General features: G+C 41.8%; 1 protein-coding gene across 6 annotated transcripts in view; it reads right to left on the bottom strand.

Annotated features, from left to right (window-relative positions):
* Positions 1 to 13950, bottom strand: part of Syn3 (synapsin III) — a 467567-nt gene that overhangs the window by 158665 nt on the left and 294952 nt on the right. The window contains exon 7 of one of the 6 annotated variants that reach the window (XR_004112682.1): positions 2784 to 2898. The exons of the other annotated variants lie outside the window; for them this stretch is intronic. The gene's annotated coding sequence lies outside the window, so the exon portion shown is untranslated. The remainder of the gene's footprint in view (positions 1 to 2783; positions 2899 to 13950) is intronic. 6 annotated transcript variants of the gene reach the window in all.

The raw sequence follows: 13950 nt of genomic DNA, 5'->3' as shown, positions 1-13950 counted from the left end.
GAGGAGAGGAGAGGAGAGGAGAGGAGAGGAGAGGAGAGGGAATACTCTCCTCACCCTGGCCCAGACGTGACACATATCACATCTGTTCCATTCTGCCTATGGAAATCCATCACAAGCTTCAATTAAATGCAAATGCAAGGCTGGGAAATGTGGTCCCTGACTAAGCAGTTATTCCTACCTATTGCTCCATTATGAAAAGACCCAAATGACTGCTAGTGAGGACTATCTCAGCTTCATACCCATTGCCTACTTGCATTGAAGATGGGATAGTCTTTATTATTTTTACCCCCTTTATTGTTTTGAGTCAATTTAGGAGTATAGTAACCAACTTTTCCCTCATAACTATGTCTTTCAACTATCTCTGATTTTATTTAAACTAGCAATGTTACATCAGTTTTTATCAGTAACCAGGCACGATGGCTAACAGCACAGATGCTCAGCCAACACTTCTTGGATGAAAGAATGAGTAGGTGAAAGCTGATTTTCCCATGTTCCTCATTCTCAATGAACTCTTTTTAATATCTCTTTCCTTAGCTCAGGAGAAAGATAAGAGGGGGGGGTCATGGCTGTCCCCTTCTCTTCTCCACTTGCCCTTCCCATCATGCTTTGACACAAATCTTTCAACCCTTGTCCCATTTCATTGCTGAACCTCACTCTTGAATAAAATCTGGTAGAACCTGGCTCATGGCTCATGGCTCATAGCTCAGCGGGGTTCCTATTGCCAAACCAAGCTGAACAATGTGTCTCCCTGTAACTTGGCTGCAAGATTTGATACAGGGAGAGAAAACAAACAAACAAACAAAAAAACCTCTGGTCTGTCTGGGTAAACAGTTTGCTGGTGAGATGGTCAGATGCTTTGACACTCAGTGCTAAAGGTCATGGGTGCTACCCAAGGCTGGGGTGTGGATCAATTATGTATAAAGGAGTCTGCCCAAGTCAGTTAAGTGTCCTGACTTAATGGGCCACTATATTAAAAATCACCTTACTGGAGCAAGTTATTTTGGTAGAGTGGACCATGCCCATGAAAGAGCATTCACAGCATCAGAGTAGTACGGAAGATCTAGGAGTCTGATCTCTGGAATCAGGTGGACTATAGCTATTATATCTTGCCACATTTCACCTACTAGTTCTGTGACATTTGGCAAATTGATTCAACAATTTGAGTTTCAGTTTTGTTATCTCTAATCATATTGAAATAACTACGCAACCTGTCTGGTTTTTATCAAGTATAATCAAAGAAAATCTTAGTGTATAATAGACACTTGATATTTTATAACATGACCACATCTAAATGCCAAATGGACATAGAACTTTCAGCCCAGAACCTAGCATGTTCTGAGTGATCAGGTCAGGCTTGGTTATGTCAGCAATAGTAGGCTAGCTTTGCTAGATTGGCTGAATAAGAAAACTCCCCCGAATCTTATACCATGTAACAAAGAATGCTTGTTTCTCACTCTTACTGTTATAAAAGGACAGCTTGGGATTCTGTTCTAAGTCATTGTTGGGCTGTTAGGACAGCCACCATCTAGAATGCTGTCAGTCAGTGTCCATTGCATGGCAAAGCATATTCTTCCACTTTATGATTCTGGGTTTGGTCATGTGAGTTCCTCTGGCAAATGGGCTACTAACAGACATGAAGCAAGCAGAGACCTGAACTTGCATTTGCACATTCTTATTAGGGTTCTTCTAACGCTATATCAGCTTGAGAACATGTTTGAGCCCGCTGAAGTGAAAGAGACACATGGAACAGAGCCGAGATTCCCCAAGTGCAGTCATGGTTATCCCAAATCAGCTGGTACCTGGCTATTCTCAGGCATATTAATGAGACAAGTCAAGATCAGAGGAGCCACTCAGCCAACACAAACCAACTCTGGACTTGTGAGCAATAAACAGTTGTAGTAGATGTTTAGGAGTTGTTTGTTATACAAAGTAGATAACTAATACACTGTCTTAGCCTCAAGCTCTCCCCTACATGGGAGTCTGCAATTATTCTTAGTTCTCAGAAGAAAATGTACATGGTAGATTTTACTGAAAACCTCAAGAATAAGTCTGGAAGGGGTTGACATCACAGAAATTCACAAATCTCCATTTATCTTGGCTTCTTGTCTTTTTTTTTATTATTATTATTTCGTTTTGGTTTTATTTTTGTTTTTGTTTTCCAATAGGCTTTCCATAGCTATCCCTTCTCTTCTACCTTACGTAGTACACAATTCTACCAGGTAACATCTACTATTCAGATTTACTCTAAAGTCTCTCACCCATTCTTTTACAAAATAATTAAGTTGTCACAGATATTCAAGATCTGTAGACTTGGAGAGCCCTTCCATTGCAAGATCTACTCTCAAGAGTAAATATTTATCCTCTGTGTACTTGAGGAAGATCTGGAACTTTAGACTGCTACAAATAGTCAGTGAGATGACATGAGAAAGTGGATAATGTGTTTCAGGATGGCAAGGTGACAAGTTGTCTCTATTTTATTTATACAAGGTCCTGGGGCTTAGACAGGTCATCAAGGCCCAAGGTCAAAAAGCTTATGAGAGGTCAACTGTCGACAAGCATCTGGAAGTCTTAGTCTTCACTGGATCAGACATTCAGCCTTGGCACTAGACACTTTCAAACTTGGCCTGGTTTTATAGAAAGCTTGGCTCAGCATCCCCAGTGGCTTCACTGAGCTTGGCGGGACACATTGACAGAGTTGGGCCAGGAAGGCTGCAGGACAACACCCATAACTGTTGCAAAAGCAGCAGTGCCCCAACCACAGACCACTTGTCTTGGGGATTTACCTGATAAAGAGCAGGGTATCGGCTTGTTCCAGTGACATGTGGCCCAAAGTTGGTTCTGACAACCCAGGGCTCCACATGAGCTGCTCGACTTCCTTGAGCCAATGCTTGCTGGGTTCTGTTCAGAGGAATTACAATTGCCAGTGGTTAGGGAGGTTTAATATTCCATCCCTCCTCTTTCTAATTCCTTCAGCACAGGAATGTTCTACAGAAGGGACAGCAGAGCTTCAGAGACAGGTGGTGGTGCCAAAGGGAGAGGATGGTGGAGAAACTACATTGGTGGAGTTTAGGATAGTGCATGTGTGTACATGCTTGTGCTCTGTGTGTTGAGGAATTGTGGGTTATGTTCCATGTGGACCCATTGCATGATGTTGAATAAGTTACATCCTTTCTTAGAACCTTACTTTTTCATCTTTGAAAAGTTTACAGAGGAAAAATACATATGAAGCACATTAGATGGAATAGAATGTTTGTTTTGGAGGAATAGTAGAGGATCAGTACACCTTCAATTTAGTTCTAAGATTTTAAGTACCTTGAGAGAGCGTCAAAACTAAGCTTCTTAGCACAGAGTTCCTTTGTCTTAGAAAACACATTTCCATGTCATTCTCTCAGTTTCAAAAAAGGGACCAGAGAAGAGAAAAAATTTCTTAATCTCATAGAGTGAATTTCAAGCCAAGAACCCAGGTTCTCTGATCCACAGAACAAAGCTCTTTCTGACATTTTCCACCTTAAAAAAATCCATAGGATTTTTAATATCATATTTTAAATGTGACATTAAAATAGAGATTTTAATGCTATAAGATATTTCATCTTTTACAATAAGCTTAGCCCTTTCGTTCTTTGGGCAACTTTTAAGGTTAACTCAGAGGTTGCCCACAGAGATTAGAAAGTCTTAGATTCATGATAAGTGTGTGAAACTCTAAAGACATAAATATCCCTTGGAAAGTCTAGAGACTTCCCTCAGTGCAAGCCTTGGACCAACAGTATCTCTACTGGGATGAAAGTAACCTTCTACATAGCTAGTACCAACTCCAGCTTCAGGATGGAACCTCTGAGTTGACATGACCCACCTCTATTATGAAAAGGGAGGTGTATGACCCTCCCTAATGATGACTAACACACTAATGAGAAAAGTCTGCCTGGAACCCGAAAAAAACCAACGAGAACAATGAAACTTAAGACAAGTCTTCAAACAGCCGGGAGGCAAATAGGAAACTCAGGGGTATGGAATAAGGACTTGGAATGGAACAATGGAAAGAGCCATTGTCTCATTCACAGACAGTGAATACCTACCAGGTGTCAACCTATGTGCCAGGTAATTGTGGGATACATAAAGAAAAACATGGCAAGCCAGCCTTCTGACACCTCATAATTTCAAGGGATTAAGCAAGTACCCCTGTGGCTAATATTCTGGGACAATAAGTGAAGAGAAGTCCATGTGGCCCCACATCATATCAGTGAGCAGCTCAGCCTAGATCTCTTTTGAGCTTCAATCCAGCAGCCTAGCTGCCATCAACTATGTGTGTCTCACAGCCATGAGAACATCTTCAAAAGAGAAGTCATGGTCTTTTGCCCCTAATTTCCACAACTCTATTATTTCAAAAGACACCATCATTTATCCAATTGCTCATTCCAGCAGTTCAGACTCTTCCTTGATAAGCATTTGACAGACAGCCGCCGAAACTGTAAAATCTAAAAGCCTCACTCTGTTCCTCTTCATTACTATTTCCTGAAATGCAACTCAGCATCCTCTTGCATTTAATCCATTCTCTATGAAGGGATAAGACTGATTAAAGAAACAAAAATACACATGTGATTCCACCATCCTTCCGCTTCAAACATCTCAGAATTTGTGATTGCATGACTAACGGTTGTGGGACATCCTGCCATCCCAAAGTTTACAGTGTCATACAGGTGGGAAACAAAGTGAATCAAGGTTTTAGATAGGAGACAACAGGGAGCAAAGAACTGTGATGTCTGCACTTGATCTTAGCCAAAAGGTTGGGCAGTGAAACAACGGTGCTTTCTGAAAGTCAGAAGACAAAGTCCTCTGACTGTGCTGGCTTACTACTTGGTGCAGCTTCCAGGATGCAGCGTGCTGGAAGGAGGAAGCTAGGCAGCTAGGAAGCCTTCTGGGACTAAGGTGGTAGAAAACTGACCTCAGGTTATTATGTCAGCTAGAATTGGTGAACACAGGACTGGAACTGCAAAGAATGAAAGAAAGCAGGTGAAGAGAAGGAGAGAAAGGTAAAGAGATTTCCAATATTTTCAGAGATGTCCCTTACTCTGAAAACAAGAGTTGTATGCGCCTGAGATAAAACTCCATGACTCCAGAGGAGAAACAGTCCTTTGGAAAGAAATATGTCAAAACAATGTCTGAGGTTAATAGAAGAATAAGAATAATTTGTGGATCCAGTAGCCAGAGCAGAGAAACTTTATAATTTATAGGCATTGGGTAGCATCTTCAAAGGTGACATTAGTCACAAAATAAAGTCTGCTTTAGACCGGTCAAAACAAAGCTTAAAAGAGGTCTTCTGAAAGATAAAAAGCAATCTAAAATTGAACATCAGAATAAAATCCAATGCTCTTGAAATAAATATAAAAAAATCTACTATTCATCAACATGAAAGTAATAATATCCAACCATCCAACCATCTGTGGTCGTTTGAATAGAAAGGGTCCCTGGAGGCTCATAGATTTGAATGCTTGGTCACCAGGGAGTGGCACTGTTTGAAAGGATTTGGCACTGTGGCCTTGTAGGGGAAGGTGTAGCTTTGTTTGAGAAATTATGTCTCTAGGAGGTGGGGTTTGTAGGTTGTGGCTTTAAAAGGCTCAAGCCAGGCCCAGTCTCTCCCCACCTCACCCCCGTGTATGTGTGTGTGTGTGTGTGTGTGTGTGTGTGTGTGTGTGTGTGTGTGTGTGTGTGTGTGTGTGTGTGTGTGTGTGTGTGTGTGTGTGTGTGTGTGTGTGTGTGTGTGTGTGTGTGTATGTGTGTGTGTGTGTGTGTGTGTGTGTGTGTGTGTGTGTGTATGCTGTCTGTGGATCCAGATATAGAGCTCTCAGCTACTTATCCAGCATCATGCTCCCTGCTGTGATAGAATAGACTAAAAACTGAAACTGTAGCAAGTCCCATTTAAATGTTTTCCTTTATAAGTGTTGCTGTGGCCATGGTGTCTCTTCCCACCAATGGAGTACTGACCAATATACCATCATTGTAAAAATAAATAAAGAATGAAAGAAAGAAAGGAAGGGAGAAAGAAAAAAAAAGAAAGAAAGAGAGGAAAATATGAATCATTATGGGAGGAAAACTCAGTCCAAAGAATCAAATCTAGAGATTATAAAAATGGTAACGTTAGGCCAGGCAGTGGTGGTGAATACCTTTATTCCCAATACTTGGGGAATAGAGGCAGGTATATCTCTGAGTTCAAGGCCAGCCTGGTCTATGAAATTATTCTTATGACAGTCAGTGCTATGCAGAGAAACACTGTCTCAAAAAAATAAGAAAACAAAACAAAAATGGTAACATTAGTAGACATAGATTTTTAGTTAAGAGTCTATTACAAATCTTACAAGTATGTCTTAGGTTAAAAAAGAAAAATAAATGTGAGAAAAAAGAAAATTGAAAATGTTAAAGACCACACATGTGTGCATGTGCATGGTTGTGTGTATTGGTGGTGGTAGGGGAGGCACTAAAGATAACATTGGATGAAAAGGAGAATATCTGAAATAAAAGTTACATGAAATAGCACTAACATCAGATTCTATACAGTAGAACAAAAGGTTACTGAGCTTGACATTGTAGCTAGGCAATCTAATAACAAGTAGCAGGAAATGAAAGAAAGCAGCACCCCTCCCCCACCCCTTGACATGTCGTGGATCAGCCTGACTCCATTTTAAGATTAGAGGCTATCTTCTAAAGGTCAAAATAAGTTCATTCCTATTTTCTATAAAACTTGAGTTTGACCATGTATTGACACATCTTTTTTATTTTGAATTAGAAATGTCCCACACCCTATACCCTCAACTCCACCCTGATAAGTTGTTCTGCTAAATAATTTTGAGATGTTTCAACAAGTTCCTATGAACCAAAATTTCTCTGCAAACCTCCTAGCCCTTGAAAACCCTTGGTCCTGCAGCTCTTGAGCTATAGAAATCCTACTTTCTCCTATGTGTGGTGCTGTCCATTCGAATCCTGCTTCAAGGACACAGCCCTGTCTGACAGACACTAAACTTGATTAATTTGACTAAAAGAATTTAGGTAACTTGGACCCACAGGGGTCAACTAACCTGGATCCTTGGGGGTCCCAGAGTCTGAACCACCAACTAAAGAACATACACAAGCTGAGCCTATGCCTCCCTAAACATATGTAGCAAATGTGCAGCTTGGTCTTCATGTGGGTCCCAAACAATAGGAATGGGGGCTAGACTATCCCAAAAGCTGTTGCCTGTAGGTGTCATATGTTCTTCTAGCTGGGCTGCTTATCTGGCCTCAGTAGGAGAGGAAGCGCCTAGCCTCGCAGAGGCTTGATGTGCCAGTGTGTGGGGGTATACCTGGGAAAGGGAGGCAACCCACACAGAGGAGAAGAGGAAGAAGGGATGGGGGAAGGATTGTGCAAGGTGGTGACTGGAAGGGGTCTCAGTGGATAAGTAAATAAGTAAAAGAAATTAAATTGAAAAGAACTTGGGTAATGGTCTATACTCTCTTTTGGTGGTATTAACAGTAGGACAAGAGGAAACAGTCTAACATATGTTCAACTGAAGCCCCAGAAGAAGAGAAAAGAGGACAAAAATATTGATGAAAAGAACTGATTTTCCCCTAAATGAGAGAAAACTGAAGTCCCCAAAGCTCAACAAACCTCAAATAGACAAACAATGACAATCAACCAGAAACAAAGGAAACCATACTAAAGAATTAATCAACTTTCAGAAAGAAACAACAATAAAAATGAAGAAGAAAATTTAAAAGCAGCCAGAGAAAACAAAATGCGACTTGAGTAGAAAAGAAAACAAAACCAAAGGCAGACTTCTGGCTAGACACCATATAGACTGGAAAATAATGTTACACTGGTTTTAAAGACCCGAAGCAGGGAATGGTTAAATTAGAATTCTGTACTTAGTACAAATATCTTCAAATTCTTTTAAGGGAAAAAAGGAGATGTTCATGGAGCCTTAAAAACAGATAATTCATTGTTACTGTGTCTGTATTGAATGTTAATGGGTGTCTTCAGGCAGAATGGGTTGAAACACAGAGAGACTGGAGAGAAGATAGAAGCCACGGAAAGGAACTGGAGGGCCTGCCTGTGAAGGGAAACCCAGAAGGAGCTAAGAGCAGGAAATCTGTTTTTGTCAAGCTGCTTGGGAGCCCTTGAACCAAGGCTCTCTTTGGTGCCTGACTGGCAACCCGTCTCTGTACTTCCCAGTTCTCTTTTGCTTCTGTTCCAGGAGAGTCCTACATCTTGAGCCAACCTGATTCCCGCTTCTGTCTGCTTCCAGATCTCTCACCTCGACTCTGCTGGCCTTTTCCTTTCTTCCCTGGTCACCACCTTTTCCAAGAGAGCTGGATATCTTCCCCACTAGATGCTTCACTTCGTCAGTAGACTGTCTTTCCTCCACTGTGTCCTACTCTGTCTCAACTACAATGGAAGCTAGCTCACTCTGTGGCTTAGTGCTTTTTTAGGTCGTATTTAGTATATTTTGAATTTTTAACATGGGCATTTATTACTCTCATAAAGGTAATGGTCATTATGGTGATGTTGATATCAATAAAAAGCTATCGTTGGTACCAATTGTATAAACAAATACAAAAAGTATTCCCAGTATAATTCAAAAAGCACACTTTTGTTGATCTGTGAATAGATATGGGCATGTTCCTGGTCTCTGTGGAAGCAGTTGCTCAGGCATTCATGTTAATGTAAGTTGGGAAAACCCAGGCCATATATGAAAAGCCTTAGTCATCCCATTTACCCACCTCAACCAGAAACCACCACTGATTCTGAGAAGCGTGGGCTTCATCATTTCTTTGTCAAATACTCCTTTCTCAGAAGCTTGGAAGCTTTCCTCAACACTTATCAACCACAATGCCAGTCCTCATCTCCACGCAAGACCACTGTGCCATGAGAGGTCCTGCCAGGAGGCTCTAGGGTTTGCTTTTATGCTATCCCCATACTGGTCCATGTCCCACCAAGTAAATATGTTTTGTCTTTCTGTGAACCGGCATCCTTTTCAGTGACTTCTGCCCCTTGAGGCTTCTAAGAGGCTCAAACAAGACAAGGAGAGGGAAAACTTGGCATGAAACAGTCACATGACCCTTTTCTCTGCTGTTCCAATGACCTCTGTCTTTAGATTAACTTGTTCTCTTCTGATGATCTTGGGGAAAGTACAGTTTCCCCTCTCTCTCTCTCTCTCTCTCTGTGTGTGTGTGTGTGTGTGTGTGTGTGTGTGTGTGTGTGAGTGTGTGTGTGTGTGTGTGTTTGCATGTGTGTGTGGCTCACTTGTGTGAATGGGTACACATTCACATGTGTGCATATATGTGTAGACATCAAGTTGACATCAGTGTCCCCCTCAATCACCTTGTACCTAGTTTATTGAGGCAGGTTCTGTTGCTGGACATGGGGCTTACCAATTCCAGCTGCCAGCTGCCACAATCCCTTGGCTTTTATGTAAATTTCTAGAAATCCAAACGCCGGTTCTCATATTTGTGGGGTAAGTGTTTTATCCCTTGAGTCATCTCTCCAGCCCACAGGACAAAGTCTTGGACACTCTGGGCACTTCGTTCTGCTGGAAACACTTGAAGGAATGATGCCTCCATTCGGCTGATGCTCTGAGCTGGTTCCTTTATGTTCCTGAGCATCTGTGTCCTTATATATTAAATGAGCATGGTTGTGTCCACTTCTTAGCCTGAGTGTGAGAATCAGGAGCCAACATAGAGAAATGCTTTGTAACCTGTTCATGTTCTGGTAAAAGAAGAAACTAATGCTTGAAGCAACTGTATAATGTCTTGCATCTCCCTACCATGGGTACTGCAGCTAGTATTCACATCTGTAAACTGGATTATGACTGCACATGAATAAGAATCCATTACATAATTGTTAATGTGTCTAATAACAAAAGGGTGCTGGCTACCATCTATGAAGCATATAATCTGCAGCAGGCAATGCTGGACCAAGCATGGTGTTGGTTGGAGTGGTTGATATGGATGACAAAGAATATTTCTCACCAATGTTGTTGGGAAATGTTGTGTGTGTGTGCTTAATAAAAAGCAGCCTGGATAGCAGTCAACTGCATAATGATCTTAAATGACCTACAGACAATGCTGTCCTTTCCTGCTGGTACTTCAGGCAGCCCTTATCCCTGGTTTTGGTGGCAGGCACTGTAGGGTGAGGGAAGAACAATTTCTCTACTGCATGTACATAAATAAGGACACTGAACTACACTTGATGGGATGTTCTGAGAAGAATACAGTTCCAAGAATATCCTCTTTACCCAGTGGTCTCTGGTAAAGCATTGATGAGTAGGAGTCTTCCTTGGTCCATGTTGATCAAGATTGGTGGGTTGGGAAAAAAGCTGCCCTGGCTGGGGGCTGGAGAGGTGGCTCAGAGTTTAAGAGCACTGACTGTTCTTCCAAAGATCCTGAGTTCAACTCCCAGTAACCACAGAGTAGCTCACAACCATGTGTAATGGAATCTGATGCCTTCTTCTAGTATGTCTGGAGATAGTGAAAGTGACAGTGTGCTCATATATATATATATATAAAGAGCCTCGCTGGCATTTTCATTTTCTGTGGTAGTAGCTTGTCTGAACCAGGAAGTCTAGGTCTGGCTGTCTTTCTCATGTTTGCTTGCCTCTTCTTCTTGCCTCTTCTCACCCTCACTTATTCAGAGAGAAAAGCAGCTAAAGTCTGTACCAGTGGTGTGTGGTGTAGTCCCCAACACCCAGGACATCCAGGCAGGAACACTACCTGTGTTCAAGACCAACCTGGGCTACATAGTAAGACCTTGTTTCAAAACCAAACCACCACCCTCAGTTAATAACAAGTATAAAGAAAGGCACCAAGTCCTCTCCATAGTCCAGGACACACCTCAGAAATAAAAGGTATGTGCTGTGCTGATGGCAAACCCTGGTGCCTTCCACTCACACGGCCTTTGAGCCAGTTAGTTTCTGGTGTGGACCATGGCCAAGGCAGATTCCATGATGAAGGAATTTTACTGCATGTTGTTTGGCCCAGTTCAAACTGCTTGGGAGATGGCACATGAGCATTACATGAGGAGGAAAGTGTGCCCAGGCTCAGTCAGGCAGTGACAGGACATGGGACCAGCTCCTGTTTAGTGACCACAAGCTGTGGTTAAGGGCACAGAAGAGCTGATGTCCTCCAGCTCTGGCCTTCTGAAAATACCCCAACTGTGGCTTCACGCTGTACCCTGGGGAAAGAGGCCTGTTGTTGGTCCTTCCGAGATGAGCGACATAGCAATTTTCTGCATAATTAGGGCTCTGATTCTCTCTGCCTTCATCCCAGTTATTCAGGGTTATTGGGGGGAATTCCACAGAATGGCTTGAGCTGCACTGAACAGTGAACTGAGAATAGAATTAACCACGCCACCATTTGCATCCGGAACCAAACCTCAACATTCATGTTCTATAAATGCAATGTAAATAGAATCAGTCCCTTTTTTGTTTTGTTTTTAAATGAGACACAACCCTTTTGGATCATCTGGAGCCTAAATTAAAACCTCTACATGCTCTAAAAATTAATGAACCAGAACAGAGTTAGAAAATAGAAACCCTTTTTGAATGAAAACACTATTTTATCCTGTTTGTTGGACCAGGATTTGTTTTCTGTTTCTTTAAAAAAATGGGAAAACATCCAAAGAGGAAAATCTCACTCACTATACAAAGCACTAGGAAGGTCGTAAGTTTAAATGTGGATGCCACCTGGAGCTCCTTCAGTGGGATAATTTCATAAAGTTTTCTATGCATAATGATAATTTCATTTTGTTTTATATAAGTATTCTATGGAGCTATTTAATTACCTGTTTTTATCTTTTCTTTTTAGGACTATCTCATGGAGGATAGTCCTATTGAAAAAGCTATTTTATTCTTTTTAATGCCTTAATAATAACCAATACCCCATTGGTTCATGCTAGTTTATTTTGATAATTTTCTATTGATGAATATTTAAGTTTCTTCTACAATTGTACTTTGACAAATAATGCTTCTGTAAATATCTGAATTTGAATGTTTGCACTTTATTTAGACTTAAAGTTTTCCTGAAACAATGAAGATATTTCTATATCCCCTACTTTATGGAAACACCATAATCATTTTAATTCTTGTCACTGGTGATGAAAATACCAATTTTCTCCATACCTGAAATGCTAGGGTGTGGAGAAATCACTGTAGAAAATTTCCTGACATAGGCTATTAATGATGATGGAGTTATGGTGAGGATCTTGTGACAAAGAGTGAATAGGGATGGAAAGTCTAAGAGTTGGAGCAGGTGGCCACGAGTGGAGCCTGGAAGACGTGAGGAAGGAAGGGCTACACTTGCTCCCTTTGTAGCAACTGTGTCACAGAACTACCAAGAGGTCTCATGAGAACCACCTGCCATGCCAGGAACACATTACCAAATAACTACTATGAGATTCCCACTAGGCTTTACCGTGAAAACATTTCCCCAGCCGCCTGTGCCTTGGAGACTAACGAATCACAGCACCTGACTAACAGTAACCGGTGAGAGTCTGTCACTCTAGTGGTCTATCCATACCTCCACAGAGAAGGGTCTCACCCACAGCACTTGGGGCAACCAACTGGCTTACTTTGCTTAGTATGGAGCAGGGTCCCCAGCCATGACAGTTTTTTGCTTTAAAATTAGATTCCTGCGCAGGCTGGGACAAGTTGGACACTGTGTACAGTCCTTGACTGCTATGCTCCTCGGGTCTCTCTGAGATCTGCACAGGTTCCATGCTGTGTTTTGTCTGATGCCTGGCCTGAAGGTGGTTTAATAACATGACACAAAGAGGTGATTACAGCCCATTGCATTCCTTCTCTTGAGAATTTGCTTCGCTAACAGGGAAATTGTTTCTCAGCAGTAGGAGTTAGATTTGAAGTTTATGCATTTCTAGTGTGGCTGAAAATTTTAATCTGATAAGCACCAGCTAAAGAGACAAGGGAGAAGAAAGGAAGAAAAAGCCAAGATTTAGAATCAGAGAGGAGATCACGCACTTGGGATAACTGTACTCTCCACGCAGGAGCAAGATTTTCAACATTCTTATGCATCCTTCTCATGGCTTCTCTTTCTTTCTGCTCTCTCCCCATCTCCTTGTCCATGTGGGCAATGACTGCAGATCTATATCAGAAGTTTACAACCCAGAACCTCAGTGGCTCCCCAAGACCTTGTTCATTGAGGTGGAGTCTCAAAATTGAACCCAGATTGAGCCCTCTGATTCTTAATCCAGCTAGTCAGTTAGCTCTTGGGATCCTACATCTCTTCCTTCTGAGTGCTGGACTTACAGGTGAGCTGCCACACCTACCCAAGATTCATGTGGGTTCTGGGAAATTCAACCTCTGGCCCTCATTCTTGCTGTTTGCATGGCAAGCTCTTGAACCACTAAGTTATCTCCTCATCCCTCTTGGATTTTGTTTGTTTTTGTTTTGTTTTGTTTTGAGACATGTATCCCAGGCTTGCCTCAGTTTCTCCTGCTTCTGGTCATTGTAGTGCTGGGATTACAGGTGTGAGGAACCACACAGACCTGAGGGCTTTCTTGTTCTCTTTCTTTGGATTTTTGTGTGACAGTCCTTGTTAACTATCAATGCTTCTTCTCTATTTCTTACTTGCTATTATTTGAAAGAATCTTAGTTCTTAACTAGTCTATTCCATCCACCCAAGTATCCTGCCAGACACTCTTGTCCTTGCCAATGGATCAACCTGGAGATCAGAGCTCTCAGGATCTTGCCAGCCTGACTGGCACAAATGGGCTTCCTGTTCCCTTTTGTTTGGTACTTGCATATATTGAACACTGTTTTGGAGTTTCTGGCTTTCAGGAGTCCATCCTGGGCCAGGAGTAGGTGAAGACAGGATGCTCTCATGCAGGATCTACTGCACGCTCTTCATGAGGTCGGCTTGGAAATACACCTCTTTTTTTTTTTTTTAATTAAATAGAATTGAATCACATTC

The sequence above is a fragment of the Mastomys coucha genome, unplaced genomic scaffold (genome assembly GCF_008632895.1).
Source record: "Mastomys coucha isolate ucsf_1 unplaced genomic scaffold, UCSF_Mcou_1 pScaffold4, whole genome shotgun sequence".
Taxonomy (NCBI): Eukaryota; Metazoa; Chordata; class Mammalia; order Rodentia; family Muridae; genus Mastomys; species Mastomys coucha.
The sequence above is the reverse complement of the archived record's forward strand: the minus strand, read 5'-3'. Positions and strand labels throughout refer to the sequence as shown.